This window comes from Fukomys damarensis, unplaced genomic scaffold, assembly GCF_012274545.1.
Source record: "Fukomys damarensis isolate Sample0158 unplaced genomic scaffold, DMR_v1.0_HiC HiC_scaffold_9, whole genome shotgun sequence".
Lineage (NCBI taxonomy): Eukaryota > Metazoa > Chordata > Mammalia > Rodentia > Bathyergidae > Fukomys > Fukomys damarensis.
In genome coordinates this window covers 26,886,377-26,902,218 of record NW_022900921.1, presented here as the reverse complement: position 1 = coordinate 26,902,218, position 15,842 = coordinate 26,886,377, and the positions used below count along the sequence as shown (strand labels likewise).

General features: G+C 40.6%; 1 pseudogene; it reads left to right on the top strand.

The window, feature by feature from the left end:
* Positions 1–3,339: 3,339 nt before the first annotated feature.
* LOC104860974 overlaps positions 3,340–15,842 on the top strand; it is a 35,288-nt pseudogene continuing 22,785 nt past the window's right edge.

Below are 15,842 nucleotides of genomic sequence, written 5' to 3'. Positions count from 1 at the left end.
CTCCGGCTCCCACGCTCACGCACCCACATGCTGTCCCCACTCTCCCTCTTTTCCGTTCTCTCACACCCACTCCCTTCCTTTTTCTGACACTTCTCCCCAGACTCTGTGCACTGCCAAACTGGCTGAGAGGAGAAGACCCGGGCTGTGACCCAGGCTGGCCTCTGGCCTGCCCCGGTGTTGAGGGCACTAGACCCAGTCCTAGGTAATGTCCTTCACCTTGAATGCCCAGGACTCAGCCGCTCGACTAGTTTTAAAGGAACGGGCCTGGATCATTCTGAGATCTGAAATTTGGAAACACAGAAGGCCCGAGGATAAAGGGCACATAGAAACTAATCAATCTAGTACTTATTAATTAAAGAAAAAGGCAAAACTTCAGAAAAAGGGATTGGATTCTTTCCGGTTGAAGGAGGGGAAAAAAGGAATGGGGATTGGGGCTTGCGGGGGAGGGAAATGGGCTTTGAGAACAGGAACTTTCGGATAGGGCAAATGACACCCACCTTCCAGATGAGAATGTGGAGGCTGCAACGCGAAACCTCCGCTCCTAACTGTCAAGGCGCCTGGGCCACTGTGCTGACTGACTGCTCAGGTCTCAGCCTGTGCATGGTGCTCGAGGGAGGCCAGGGTTCAGGGGGTGGCTCTGGATTGCTTGGGGAATGCGTTCTGTGGCGGGGGTGTCTGCAGTAGCTTGGAAAAGAGCCATAAATAAAGCTTTTGTAAAGAAGGCTTGCTGGATATAAATTTGAAACTTAGGCTACTGCTGTTAGATGCATTCCCTAAGCCACTGTCTCCACTGCCTGGTGCTAGGGCTGCAGTGGTGCCTGTGCTCTGAGCTGGCAACTTCCAGTGAGGCTATTGTCGCATCATGTAGCCAAGTCACCATCCTCTTGAAATGAAAACAAGAGCCTTGAAGCTGGTCTTCTGGACTTTTGTTCACCAGCAATTTACAAAACAACCCAGACACTCTCTAAAAAGTGTAAATCAGATCGTGTCTCTCTACTCCCCTGCTTCTTTCTAACCTCTCATGATTTTGTGCAGTAAAATCTAATCTCTTTTCCACAGTCCAGAGGTCCTCATGAATTGCAAGATCCATTTGTCCAACCTCATCTCTCACCAATTTCTGCTTGCCTCCATGTGCCTCAACCAGTGGCTTCCTCCTTGTTCCTATTCCATACCACAGGCCATTTGCACCACCTAGACCCTCTGCTGGGAATGCTATTGCTGCCTGGACATCACTTCCTCAGAGCGGCCACTTCTAATCATCTTACCTAAAGGAGTTGCCTTTTTGCTACCATTTTTTTCATAGCACCATTTTTTATTATGATGATGGATGCATTTATCATTGTCTAAAGTTATTTTTTTCATCCATTTGTTTATGCGCTTATTTCTGTTTTATCTCCCTAGAATACAACTTTTTTGTAGGAGCAGGGAACTTGTCTACAAGATGTGGTAAAAATATGGGGTGAATGTTAAAAAAATGTATTTTACAGTAAAAGACACTCTGACATTCATCTTCCTGAAGACACATCCCTCTTTTTGAGCACACTTATGACATTGCTCTTGCCACTTTCTGAAGCAATTCTGGAGTTCCCTTTGGTTAGTGTCTTTATGAGGTGTAACCAGAAATGTGAATTCTGCTGCCGCGTGCCATTGAACAGAAAGGCAGTCTCAGAAAAACGTTACATTGTGTCCTCATCCACTTTATCCACCAGATCTGACCCTGTACAAACTTCTCTTTCATCCCCAACATCAGAAGACCAGGAAAGTTAAGTGATTTTAATAGACTGAAGACACTGAGGCAGCCAAGATAGTGCAACAGAAGCGGACTTTCAGAACTGCCTCAGAAAGTGGCAAGAGTCACGGGGTAGTGTGGTCAAAGCGAAAGGTGATTATTTTAAAGGGGGATAAATGACCATGCATTTTTTACTGTAATAAACTTTTAAAAAATTATACATTCACCATAGTTTTACATCTTACCTTGTATACTGTCCCCATGTCTTTCCAAAGCCTAAAACAGTACCTGGCACATAGGAGATGCCCAGTAAATGTTACCTGAATGAGTAAATGAATACATGCTATAAGTAAGAGGTTTAGAAATGAAAAGTTTGGTTGTCCCAAGGGAAAGTGAGAATTGTCTTCAGAATGGAGATTACAATTAGATTTCCATATCTTCAGTTTTTGCATCTGAGGATTCAATCTACAGCAGACTGAAAATACAGACATTTTGCCTTGTGAAGTCTCAGATCCCCAGCCATCCCCCAGTGGACGTGTGAGGGGGAGTTATACCACTGGATGTCATGGTGCCTCGGTCTACCTTATGGAGTCATAGGCTCAGCTGGGCTCGTTCCAGCACTCACTGGCTGTCATGGATTTTCCAAGATGGCCTTGACAATTCAGCAGTGGGCCAGGCCCCTCTCATCAAGAGGTAGAGTCTGGGTTCCACCTTTTGAATCTGGGTCAGCCTTGGTTGCTGGCTTAGACCAGCAGAATCCAGAAGTGATGCTGTGTGACTTCTGGTCAGGCCACAGAGACCTTTCAGCTTGAGTTTTCCCTTTCTCAGAAAGGGAAGACATCTGGGATGAAAGACCACTGGGTGCTTCTGGGACGAGAGACTACTTGATGCTTCTGGGATGAGAGACCACTTGGCAAGAGACACTTAGCCGTCCTAGCCCTCCCGGCAGCCCTGCCAGTTGGATGCTTGCAGGAGTGAGCTCAGACAATACCAGCACAAGAACTAAAGCCAGACACATAATAGAGAACGACACACCCTTGTTGTTTTAAGCCAGGGCAGTCTGAGGTAGTTTGTTATACAGCAATGAAAAAGTAGATAAGCAGCTTTGGGGAAGCCCATTTTCTTGATTCTAAAAGAAGCATAATAGTAATGTCTACTGCAAAGGGTTTGGATAACGAACAGGTTTTAAAAAGAAGATATTACAAGGCCTGGGATTTAGCTCAGTGGTTCTGCTGCCTGCCTCGAAAGCACAAGGTCCCAAGTTCAATCCCTGGTACAAAAAAAAAAAAAAACAACAAAAAACAAAAATAAAAAACGATTGGCAGGGACATGCTCTGATAGAGGGAGATGAAACAAACCAAATAATGTTAAATAAAGGTAATTGCTATGAAGAATTGAGATGATGTAATGTAATTGACTGTATGTGGTACTTAGTTGAAGATAATTGGAGGTTTTTCTGCATGTGTGACATTGGACCTAAGTCAGGTACATGGAACCAATCAGGGGCAGTGTCCTGTGAGGAACAATAAGGGCAAATGTCCTGAGGTAGGATCAAGCTTTGCCTTGCCTGGGAATGTGGAGATGGCTGAGTGTAATGAAGGACAGAGGCAATGGTAGAAGATGAAGTCAATGCAGAGTGTTGCACTCTAAGGCGCCGTAAGGTGAGTGGATTTCATCCTAGATACATCAGAGCCCTGGAGGGTAATAGGGTAATGATATCCTTTGTATACTGCAAAGCCAGTTCTTGCCAGAAGCAGTTCATGACCGGCTAATCAGCTGATCAAGATGGCACTTGCAACTTTTCCCAGCTCTAGAAGTGTCCAGTTCTGTACTAGATCCAAAAACCTTTGGAAGCTACAAAGCACTTTCATCAGCATTGCTCCTTATAACCAGAATTAGGGCTTCTTGCTTCGCAAAAGGGACCTGAGAACCCAAAATTCCTTTTTGCTCTGAGCATGCATCGAGGAGCTTCTTGCAAGGGAAGCTGGAGGAACCTTTGTATCCTGAGGAAGCCCAAACCACTATTTGACCAAAATAGGAAAAAAATTTACAAAGAAATAAAAAGTGCTTTCTTTGGAATGAATAATGTCTGCTGAATCTGATTGCTTGAAAATTAAGAAAGAATAAAAAAACTCAAGCCCAACAATTAAAATAATGACTGATACATCACAGTAATGACATTTAATGAAGTGCTCTGTGGAAAATTCCAATGAAAGCCCACTGTTTTTTTTTTTTTTTTCCTCATTGGTTTTTTTCTCATCTTCACCTCAGGCTCTGTGGTGGCTCTGTGTATGTGGCAAGATGCTGGGGGCTGTAGTTAGGATGTATGGGCGTGAGATTTCCTGGCCATCATGTGCTGCAAGTCTTGAGAGAGATGCTGGAAAGGTCTCAGGCATCTCTGACGATGCCATTGGGTGAAGCCTCTCTGATGCTACTGCGGGGAACCCAGACTTGGCTGTTTCCCCGCATCTCTGCATTCTGCCAGGCCCCAGTTCTAGCTAACAAGATGGGATGGCATCATTTGTTGTGCAATTACCAGCTTCTGCATGCTGTGCTTGGCTCTTTCATATACTGTCTCAAATAATTCCCATCACATTCCTATGAGGTAGATACTCTTATTTCCTCTAGAGAAGGATGTCGAAGCTCAGACGACAGTCAGGGGACTTACTCAAACAAGTATCTGCTTTTAGTACTCCGCTATCCTGGTCCACACTTAGCAAAACAGACTGTTCTGTGGGAACTCAGAGTAGGGAATAATTCAACCTGGAGTGGACTGGGGGCCCAGGACTGACTTTTATAGCAGGTCATCCAGGCAGAGGCAAAGCTTAGAGGTGCTACATAGTTTGAAGTCTGTCTCCCAAGGGATCATGTGTTGGGGTTGGTTCCCTAGTTTGACAGCAGGAGAGGTGGTAGAAACTTTAAGAGAGAAGGTCTAGTAGGAGGTCTTTAGGTTGATTGAGTGTGTGTTTTTAGAAAAGATTGTAGGACCTCAGACTGATTCTCGCTTCCTGTTTGGTGATGTAATCTCTTCCTCTGGCATTTACTTCTGCTATCTACTTCGAGGTCCTCGCCAGGGCCGAGCAGATGCTTGGTTATGTTCTTGAACCTATAGAACTGTGAGTCAAATGAAACTCTTTTGTTTATTGCATTAGCTTGTGTCAGGTATTTTATGATAGCAATGAGAATGGACAAATACAGCAGGATATAAGTTAATAAGGAGGGACAGGGCTGAGGGCATTACTCAGCGATGGAGCACATGCCTACCATTCACAAGGCCCTGAATTTAATTCCCAGCACACAATCACAAACATGCACATACATGCACACACACACACACAATAATAAAGAAGGAAGAGGTGTAGTGAGGCTGCAGAGTACAAGGAATAAATGAAGGGACAGTGGAACTATTGAGTAAGGAGATAGGTGGTAGAAGAGACAACATAAAACCCATTTAACATTATGCTGAAGAGCATGGATTGCATCCTGGAGGCCATAGAGGGTGGTCAGACATGAGAAGTGATGAGAGGTGATGATCAGTCTCCCTAATGACTAATAGGAGAAGGAAGAGACTTAAGCATCTTCTGATTGCAGGGAACAGAAAGGCCACCAACTGACTAATGCATGCAGGGCTTTATAGAAACGAAACTGGGAACATCCAAGGAACAAAAGATGAGACCCACAGCTTGGTCTCATGGGACCTGGACAATCTTCGGGCAACTTCTCTCTCTCTTGTCTCTTCTCTGGTCAATCACCTTTGTCTCCTTGAGCAGATACATGTCCCTGATTCCTGATCAGCCATAATTTTCACTTTCACGGTATTACTGCTCAGCCCTTAAAGCCATGCGATTTATAGTTCTAAGCCCCAGCACTAATTGGCTACATATAATTCTTGTCTCTTTTTTCAAAACACCAGAAAGAACAGCCTGAGGAAAGTGACTTATAGAGCACCGAGGAGAAAGAGAAGGAAGGGATGTGGCACTTGAAAGCTTCTTATATGCCAGTTAGGCACGTGTGAAGACTCAGTTAACCTTACAGTAGCCTCATAAGGCAAGTGTGGCCATCCCCACTCTACAGAGAGTGCAAGTAACCAGTGCAGATCCAATAGTGGCAAGAGCAGAATGGAAGTGTTTATTGTATGGGCAAGCCACAGTGCCAATAATGTCGGTTAAACATTATTCTGGATGTTTCTGTGATGGTGTTCTTGGGTGAAATTTGCATTTAAATCAGTGGATTTTGAGCAAAGAAGATTTCCTTATATATCTTGGGCAGAGCTATGCAATCAGTTGAAACCTGAAAAGAATAAAAAGACTGACTTTACCCATGCAAGGAGAAATTCTGCCAGCAGAATTTGGATTTGAACTGCATCAATAGACAGTTGAAACGAAAAGAATAAAAAGACTGACTTTACCCATGCAAGGAGAAATTCTGCCAGCAGAATTTGGATTTGAACTGCATCAATAGCTCTTACCTAGGTCCCCTGCCTGCTGGCCTGAGAGTTGCACGAGTATATGTATATTTATATGTAACATATATACTATTGGCCGTGTTTCTCTGAAGAACCCAGACAAATGCACAGAGTAGGAAATTTTAGCCATCTCCTGAATCAAAGATGATTTATCACGGAGGGAGGACATGGTGACTGACATGTAAGACTCATGTAAGAGAATAATCCAGAATAAATGGAAAGCCAGGTCCAAGAGTTACCCTGGGAGCCTGGCCAGGCCAGAGTCTAGCCGAGGCGAAGAGCTTGGAGGAGAGGGCCAGGAGATGGGCCCCAGGCCCAGCCAAAGGAGACTTGAGACTACTGTTTCAAGTAGGTGCAATGATATTCACTGCAATGATTTTCAACACCTTTTGCTTCACCTTTTACTCACTTTAATGGCTGAAAAGTCAGACACTAGCTTTCCTAGGCTCCACTGTGGCTACTAATTGTCAGGTGACCAATTTGGCCAATGAGATAACATGGTTTGGAAATTCCCTCTCAAAATAGGGAAAACAGACCTGAGGCACCACTTCTGCTACCCATAACTTTCTTCCTTTGATCATGCTATTCCCAACTTAGCACCTGACTCCATCCGTTTGCCTCCAACAAAGCAGAGAACCTGCTAGCAAGGTGAAAGTTAGACCTGTTTGTAGCCTAATCATAGAATTCATATCAATTCAATATGAAATAATTCTATTGGCTAGAAGCAAATTACTGATTCTATCCACACTCAAAGGGATGGCATCACACAAAGGCCTGGACACCAGAAGCCAAGGGTCATGGAGGTCACTGTCTGCCACAGTGTCTCACTTGCTTTTCTCCTACTAGTGAACACCTAGGTGGTTTGTACTTTTTTAACTAGTATAATCAATGTGATCAACATAGAATTTCTGTCTTCGTAAAATGTTTCAAGATTTTCTTGGGAAAATTCTTTGAGGAGAAATCTCGCATTCTAAGGCCAGTGGGTTCGTGAATTATATAAGTGCTCTTGCAAAAGTTGACAGATACATGGACTCATCTGCAATGTTTCCCACTCCCCCTGAACAATCTGTTCAACAGATGAAAACTGGTATCTTTGTGCTTTCATTTGTAACACTTTGTTTCTACTTAGCATAATTTTAAAATATCATCAGGTTTTCAGTTACTTTCCCATTGTTGAGACAGAATATTTAGCATCCATGCTTAAAGGAGGCTCACAGTTTCAGAGGTTTCAGTGCATTGCCTACTGGCTCTAAGGCAAGAACAGCATGGCAGAGGAAAGCTGCTCACTTCATGGAAGCCACACAATAGAGAGAGCAGGAAGAGATCCACAGAAAGGAAGCATTTGTGGATAGCATAGATATACCCTTCAAACACCGTCCCCCCAGCCTCTCTGTGATCTACTTCCACCAGCTAGGCTCTCCCTCCTAATAATCCATTTAGCTATGAATTCACCAAGTGGATTCATGAGGTTAGTGCCCTTGGGATCCAATCACCTTCCAAAAGCCCCATCTCTGAACACATGAAACTCTGGGGAGACATTTTAGATCTAAACCACAGTAATCAGCTGCTTGTGTTGGTCATGACTTTTTAGTTACAAAGCACAAAAAGCCACTTTGGACTAGCTTGTTGTTGTTTTTTTTAACAGTGTGTTTTGTAAGAACACAGAATGACTATAAACAAGTCACCGTTTTGCCTTATGGGATAAAGAACAGCATCTATCCAGCTTCTGGAGCCACTTCCTTCATTACTCCTTCTCTGGGGACGTCAGCTCTGTTTCCTCTCTGCCCATCTGCTCTCCCTTCTTCTTCTTACTTACTTATCAGCTCTTCTACTTACCCATGAGTGTGTGTCTCATAGCTTTCTCTTACAGAACATATACATTATAAAAATATTGATGTGTAGGAAGTAAAATATGATAGTATAATCTCCACTGCAGTGCATTCTCTCAGAGACATAGGCAACAACTCAGTGTGTATCCACCTAGTTTTTGTTGTTTTGTCCTATGGATGATGACAATAGTGGTGGTAATGGTGATAATGATTAATACAGTGATAATGACCATGCTGGAGGTGGCTCCCAGTTGCAGAGCACTTAGTATTATTCTAAATAAAATAACCACTTATAGAAGATATAATTATTCCCTATTTTATAAATGAGAGAAGTGGGGCACTGAAAGCTTAAGTAACTTTCTTAAAGCCACTTAGCTAATAATGTAAAATCTGGGATTCAAACTAGGCAATTTGACTCTGAAACACATTGACATATGCACTACAAATACAAAAGCTTTAAATATAGTTAAAAAAAACACTAATATTATATTGTTGATTTTCTGCAACTTTCTCTATATAAAGACTTACCTCATTGTCTTTAATCATGGAATGGCATTCTGTTATATGGATGGGCTATATTTTTAGCTAGTTCCCTGTTGATAGGCATTTTAATTGTTCCCAATTTGTCTTTTCACAGCATCCTTCATAAGCATGTCTGACTTGATGGAGGTAACTCTGGCTTTGTCCTAACATGAACTTTCTGTTGATTCCTCTTGCCAGCATATAACCACATCTACCTTTCCCCCACCCCCAGGCAGAAAGGCAGATGGTTGGGCCAGTAACTCTCCTGGAGTTCTCTTTGCCTTGCCTGCTCTTGTCCTTTGCAATTTTTCTATTTTCATGTTCTTTTTTTCCTTACTGACTTATAAAAGGTCTTTGAATGTCAAGATTTATATCATATATTTGGCAAATTGTATTTTCTCATTTTGCCACTTCATTGTGTGTAGATTCATTGGCATTTTTGTTTATTGTTACAGTTCCTTTATGGTATGCTGAGGAAGATCTTTCTCAATCCAAATTATGAAACCTTTTTTCCCATTTATTCCATCATTTTTATGCTTTTAATCTTACATTGAAATATTAAATTCAGTCCATATTTGTTTTTAAAATCAAATTAATCATCTCTCAAATAATGATCCAAACACAATTGCTTGAATATGCTGTCCTTTCCTACTAACTCAAGGGGGTCAGAGTGCTACCAGTGTCCATGGTCACACTGGTGACAGCTGAATTGCACAGACTTGGGTTCTGGGCCCAGCTATGTCACTTCCTGATTCTGTGGTCTAGAACAGGTTACTTAATGTTTCTGGGCTTATTGTTACCTCATCTGTAAAGTGGAGGCTGTTAGGGTCTTGATTCACAGAATTTTTGTGAGATGAAATGATGCAGCACATGCAAATTATTCAGTGAACAGACTCATGGTTATTGTCTCCTCATTTCATTCTCCTCCTTTTGAGAATTTATGCTTGGCTTGCAGTGTTTTCCACTGTCTTCTTTGCCCCAGAGCCACACCATTTACCTCCTCCTCATTCTAAAGAGCATTTTCGCATCCTATGGAGTGAAAGCTTCTTTAGGACAAAAATTGTATCTGTGTCTTTAGTATCTAGTTATAATAGGAGTGCAGTGAAAATCCAATGAAAGAATGAATGAGAAATGTGAGCTTCCTTTCTTGTTTTATTTCTTGGACATTTTCTTGGCATCTCTTGAGCACCTTTTCCTCCCAAATTAATTTTAATTACTTTGTCAAGCTCTGCTCCAATGTACTACATGGCATTTTTATTGGTATCACAAAAATTAATGAGGAATTGGAGAAAAATTGGCCCTACAACCCTAAGAACACAGTCTACATGTCATTTCCTCATGGGCTTTCATGAGCTTTGCAAAGATGAGTTATTTCCTTGCTATTGGCCTTGCCTGTTTGCTATGCCTTCATTTCTGAGTAATTTTTCTGTTTCACTTACTGTTTTGAAAATGTCTGTTCTTTCTTACAGTGATGGAGTACTTAGGATCTTTGATTGCCACTACCTCTTGCTGGCATCAGTGGTTATAAACACTTGGCTTTGGAGTCCAGCAGATTGGGTTTGAATCCACTTACTAGTTGTGTGAACTTAAGAAATTGCTCTAGGGAGCCTGGTGAGGACCTTCCAGCTGCTCAGGGAGCTTGCAGGTCCAGTGCCCTGGGCCTTCATTGGAAAACACCTGTGAGGACTGCCCAGCTGCACATGTGCCCTTGCAGCATTCCACAGCCACCCCCTGTGCTCTTGGGCCTCCTGGTTCTGGGCACAGCCAGTTGTGCTCATACCTGGATCCACACTGTAGAGTCACAGATGGTAATAAAGGCCATTATACTGAGCTCCTGAAAATAGAATGGAAGTGAACAACTGTGGTAAAGGCCACATCAGACCTCTGTAGTTGGTAAGTTGGAGGGATCACCACCTTCCATCAGAACTTGGACTATCTTCAGGGGAAGGGCAGCTGGAACTTTCAGTAGAACCTTGCAGAGTTCAACTCTGCAGGAGCTTAGGGATCTCAACTTGAGCCAGAAAATTCAGCCTGAGTCTCAGAGGTCTGCCATCAGCTAGCTGAGACTAATTGACTTAGTTCTGCACATTGCTGGCCATATTGTCTATTGTGACAGCAGAGATACACCCTGAAAGAGGCTTTTCAAATTTTTTTCTTTATTTTCCTCTTATTTTTAATTTTAAAAATTTTAGTTTTTCCATCCTTCAAATTCTTCATTTTTTTCTTTCTTCTTTTTCCCAGTCTCTTGCTCCCTCATGGTATTCTTCATCTCCCTTTTTGTTCCTGTTCCTGCCCTAATTCAGATTTCTTCTTTCTTTTTCTTTTCTTCTCTCTTTTTCCTTCACTCAATCATCATTAGTTTAAAAGGAAAGTGAGTACAGTTTATACGTTCCCTATTACTGTTAAGTTGTTCTATTCTTGTCTTTGTTCTTGCACTCTCTTTTTACCTCTTGTCTTCCACAGTTTCCTAGAGTTTGTGTGATCATCCTGTGTCCTCTGGCTTCATTTAAAACCTTCTTCTGTTCTTTACCTATCTAGTCCTCTCCTCCCAACTCCTTCTAAGTCCCCATCCTGAAGAATAAATTTGCTATATTGAAGAGTTTATTCACTATAAACATATTTTGGGCTGGTCCTTGATTTTGATTTAATTCACATGGTTAAAGGTGATAGATTAATAATTACCACAAATGGTTAATATCTAAACTGTGCTTCATACTATTGTGTTGCTGGCTGTATCAATTAGGTTAAAGGGTTGTGACTGATTTAATGAGTTGTCCTTTCTGATATTATGAAAATGAGAGTGTCTCTGAGTCATTAGAGACTCAAAACCTAAAGAGCAGCTATATGAGGAAGATCAAAGTACTAACCCAGGAATTAAATGAAAGACATGCCAACAACAAAAATAAAAATGAGAAAACACTTAAGCAAGGTACAAATGCAGAATTCCAGTTCACTAACAGCAAATTCTAGGGAAAATGAGGTGAAAAAGTCTGACAATCAATGACCAGGATACCTGGAACTCATAGCATAGGAAGTAACAAAACAGATCAATCAGGCTCTAGAACAATTCAAAACAGAAATAATTTCCCAGATAACAACAAAGATGGTGAGTACAGTGAAGGACATGCTTAGAGATTCTAGAACAGAAATAGACAAAAAAAATAGATGAACTCAGGACCATGATGGAAGCCATGAATGCCAAGCATAGGAAATAAATGGAATCCATGAAACATGTTCAAACAGATATACAGAAGAGTAAAAACTATTGAAGCATTCACAGCAGGATGGACGAATGTGAAGATAGAATTTCAGACATAGAAGATAGGATTGTAGTCAGTGACATGAAAAGAGAGATCTCTTAAAAGCAGTAAAGGATCATGAGAAATCGATCCAACAACTCCTAGATGATGCAAAGAAGAATAACATAAGACTGATAGGAATCCATGAAGTAGCAGGAGAAAGTAAAAATGACTTAAAAAAACTTCACATGATTAAGGATAGAAAACTTTCCAAAGAGAGGGGAAGAATTTGACATACAGATAATTGAGGCATATAGGACTCCAATTATTCATTATAAAAAAATCTACACCTAGACATATAATAGTTAAGATCCTGGAAATCCAACAGAACAAAATGTTACAAGCAGTCAGAGAAAAGAAACAAATCACATGCAAAGGAAAGCCCATCAGAATCACAGCAGACTTTTCAACACAAACCCTCAGGTCAAGGAGATCCTGGAGTGAGGTATTTCAAGTCATAAAAGAAAACAACCTCTAACCTAGACTGATGTATCCTGCAAAACTCTCTTTTAAAATGGATGAGGAAATAAGATATTTCCATGACATAAACACCTGAGAAACTTCATGAATACCAAACCAGGACAACAAACAATTCTAAACAATGTCCTAGAAAAAGACAGTGAAGGTCTCAACACCACGAGTCCCAACAGAACAAATCAATTAGGCAAGGCTAAAAACTAAAAGGAGAGGGGGGAAACATTAAAAAAAAGCCAACAATAGGACAGTAACATGACAATAATAAGTCAGTACATATCAGTTATAACAATCAATGTCAGTGGCCTCAATTCACAAATCAAAAGAAATAGACTGGCAGAATGGATTAAGAAGCAAAACTCAACAATATGTTGTACACAAGAAACACACCTAGTTCAAAAAGAAACTCATAGACTGAAAGTGAAAGGATACAAAACATTCTCCATGCAATAGAAGCGCAGAAAAAACCAAAGGTATTATTTTACTCACAGACAAAGTAAATTTCAAACCAAAACTGATTAAGAGAGACAAAGAAGGCCACTACATCCTTGTAAAGGGAACAGTCCAAGCGGTAGAGATGACAATCATAAATATATATGCACCAAATATTAATGCGCCCAACTATATGAAACAAATAGTAAGAGACACAAAAAACCAAATAAACACTAATACAATTGTAGTGGGGGACCTAAATACCCCACTATCACAAATAGACAGATCATGTAGGCAAAAAAATACTAGAACTGAACCAAGCTTTTGAACAAATGGACTTAATAGACATCTACAGAGTGTTCCACCCCACAAAATCAGAATATACATTCTTTTTGGCTGCACATGGGTCATTCTTCAATAGACCACATACTAGCTCATAGAACATGTTTAAATAAATACAAAGGAATTAAAGTTATCCCATGTATATTAGCAGACCATAGTGTAATTAAGCTAAAGATCAATAGCATAAGAAACTGTTATAACTTCATAAACACATGGAAATTGAACAACATTCTCCTGAACAATCAATTGATCACAGAGGAAATTAAAGAAGAAATTAATGAGTTTTTACAAATAAATGATAATGCCAATACAACATACAGGAATCTATGGGACACAATGAAAGCAATTCTACATGGAAAATTCATAGCAGTGAATGCCCACACTAGAAAAAAGAGAGAGCTCAAATAAACAACCTAATGATGAATCTTAAGCTCCTAGAAAAAGAAGAGTAAGAAAAACCCAAAGCTTATAGAAGGGAGGAAATTATAATGATCAGAGCAGAAATCAATGCAATGGAAACTAAGAGAATGATACAAAAAAATCAATGAATTGAAGAGTTGTTTTTTCAAAAGAATAAGTAAAATCAATAAATCCTTAGCCAACCTTGTCAAAAGAGGGAATGAAAAAGCTCAGATCCATGCCATTGGGAAAAAAAAGGTGACATCACATCAGATCCAGCAGAAATCCAGGGGATCATCAATACCTACTTTGAGAACCTGTACTCTAATAAAATGGAAAACACAGAAAAAAATGGACAGGTTTCTTGATATTTATGAGTTACCAAAGTTGAACAAAGAAGATAAAATATTCTAAACACCCCAATTATAATCAGTGAAATTGAATACATAATTAAAAATTTACCATCTAAGAAAAGTCCAAGTCCTGATGGCTTCACTACTGAATTCTCCAAAACATTTAGAGAAAAGCGACTGCAGCTACTGTTTAAATTTTTCAGTGAAATTGAAAGGGAAGCAACACTTCCAAATTCATTCCTGGAAGCACTTGTTACTTTGATTCCAAAACCAGGGAACGATCCAACCAAAAAAGAGAACTACAGGCTAATATCCTTAATGAACATAGATGCAGAAATCATCAATAAGATACTGGCAAACAGAATACGGAGGGTCATCAATAAGATCATACACCCTGACCAAGTTGGATTTATCCCAGGGATGCAAGGATGGTTCAACATTCATAAATCAATAAATGTAATACACTGCACTAACAGAGTCAAGGACAAAAACCATATGATCATCTCACCAGATACAGAAAAGGCATTCGACAAAATTCAACACACATTCATGATAAAAGTCCTGCAGAAATTGGAATAGATGAGCTTTACCTCAACTTGATAAAAGCTATCTATGAAAAACCAACAGCCAACATCATATTAAATGGCCAAAAACTGAAAACCTTCATGCTAAAATCAGGAATAAGACTAGGATGTCCACTATCACCACTCCTATTCAATATAGTTCTGGAAACATTAGTTAGCCACAGCAATTAGACATGAGAAAGAAATTAAAGCAATAAAGATAGGAAAGGAAGAAGTTAAACTGTCATTATTTGCTGATGATGTGATAATCTACATGAAAGGCCAAAAAAACTCTGCCAAAAGACTTCTAGACTTAATTGACATTTTCAGCAGAGCAGCTGGATAAAAGGTCAATACTCAAAAATCAATAGCCTTCTTGTACACAGATAACAGACTCACTGAGAGAGAAATTAGGAAAACAGTTCCTTTCACAATAGCATTAAAAAAAAAAGTATCTAGGAGTCAGTCTAACGAAGGAAGCAAAAGACCTCTACACTGAAAACTACAGCACTCTGAAGAAAGAGATTGAAAAGGATATAAGAAAATGGAAAGATATCCCCTACTCCTGGAGAGGAAGAATCAACAGAGTGAAAATGCCCATACTGCCAAAACTGCTATGCAGATTCAATGCAATCCCAATTGAAATTCCAACAGTGTATTTCACAGAACAAGAGAAAATAATCCAAAAATTCATTTGGAACCAGAAGAGACCTAGAAGAGCAAAAGCCATTCTAGACAACAGAGACATGGCAGGGGGATTCACAATCCCCAACTTGAAACTATACCACAAAGCCACTGTGATAAAAACAGCATGGTACTGGCAAAGAAAAGATCTGAGGATCAATGGAATAGATTGGAAGATACAGAAAGAACTCCAGATGTACTCAGCTACCTCATCTTTGACAAAGGATCCAACCATCCTCAGTGGAGGAAAGATAGCCTCTTTAATAAATTGTGTTAGAAAAACTGGATTTTGATCTGCCAAAGATTAAAACTAGACCCTTATCTTTCACCATACACTAAACTAAAATCCAAGTGGATTAAAGACCTAAATATTAAAAAAGAAACACTAAACTCGCTGGAAGATAAGTAGAACTCTCAAAGACATTGGCATAGGAAAAGACTTTATGAACAAATCCTTAGTAGCATGGGAACTAGCAGAAAAAATCAAACAACTGGGATCTCATCTTAATTAAAAAGCTTCTGCACTGCAAAAGAAACCACCAACAGAGCTGCCTGCCTGCCTGCCTGTCTGCGATCACCCGGCGGCGTGCGCGCGAGCTCCCGGCCTGCGTGGGAGCTCCCGGCCTGCGCGACAACAGACCCAGGAAGGAAGGTAGCCGCGCGGGCGCCCTTGAAACACCCACACGACACCCCCCCCGTTCTCAAAACTCCTGATCGGGCCAGTCCTTAGACCAACTCTGCAGAGGCATAG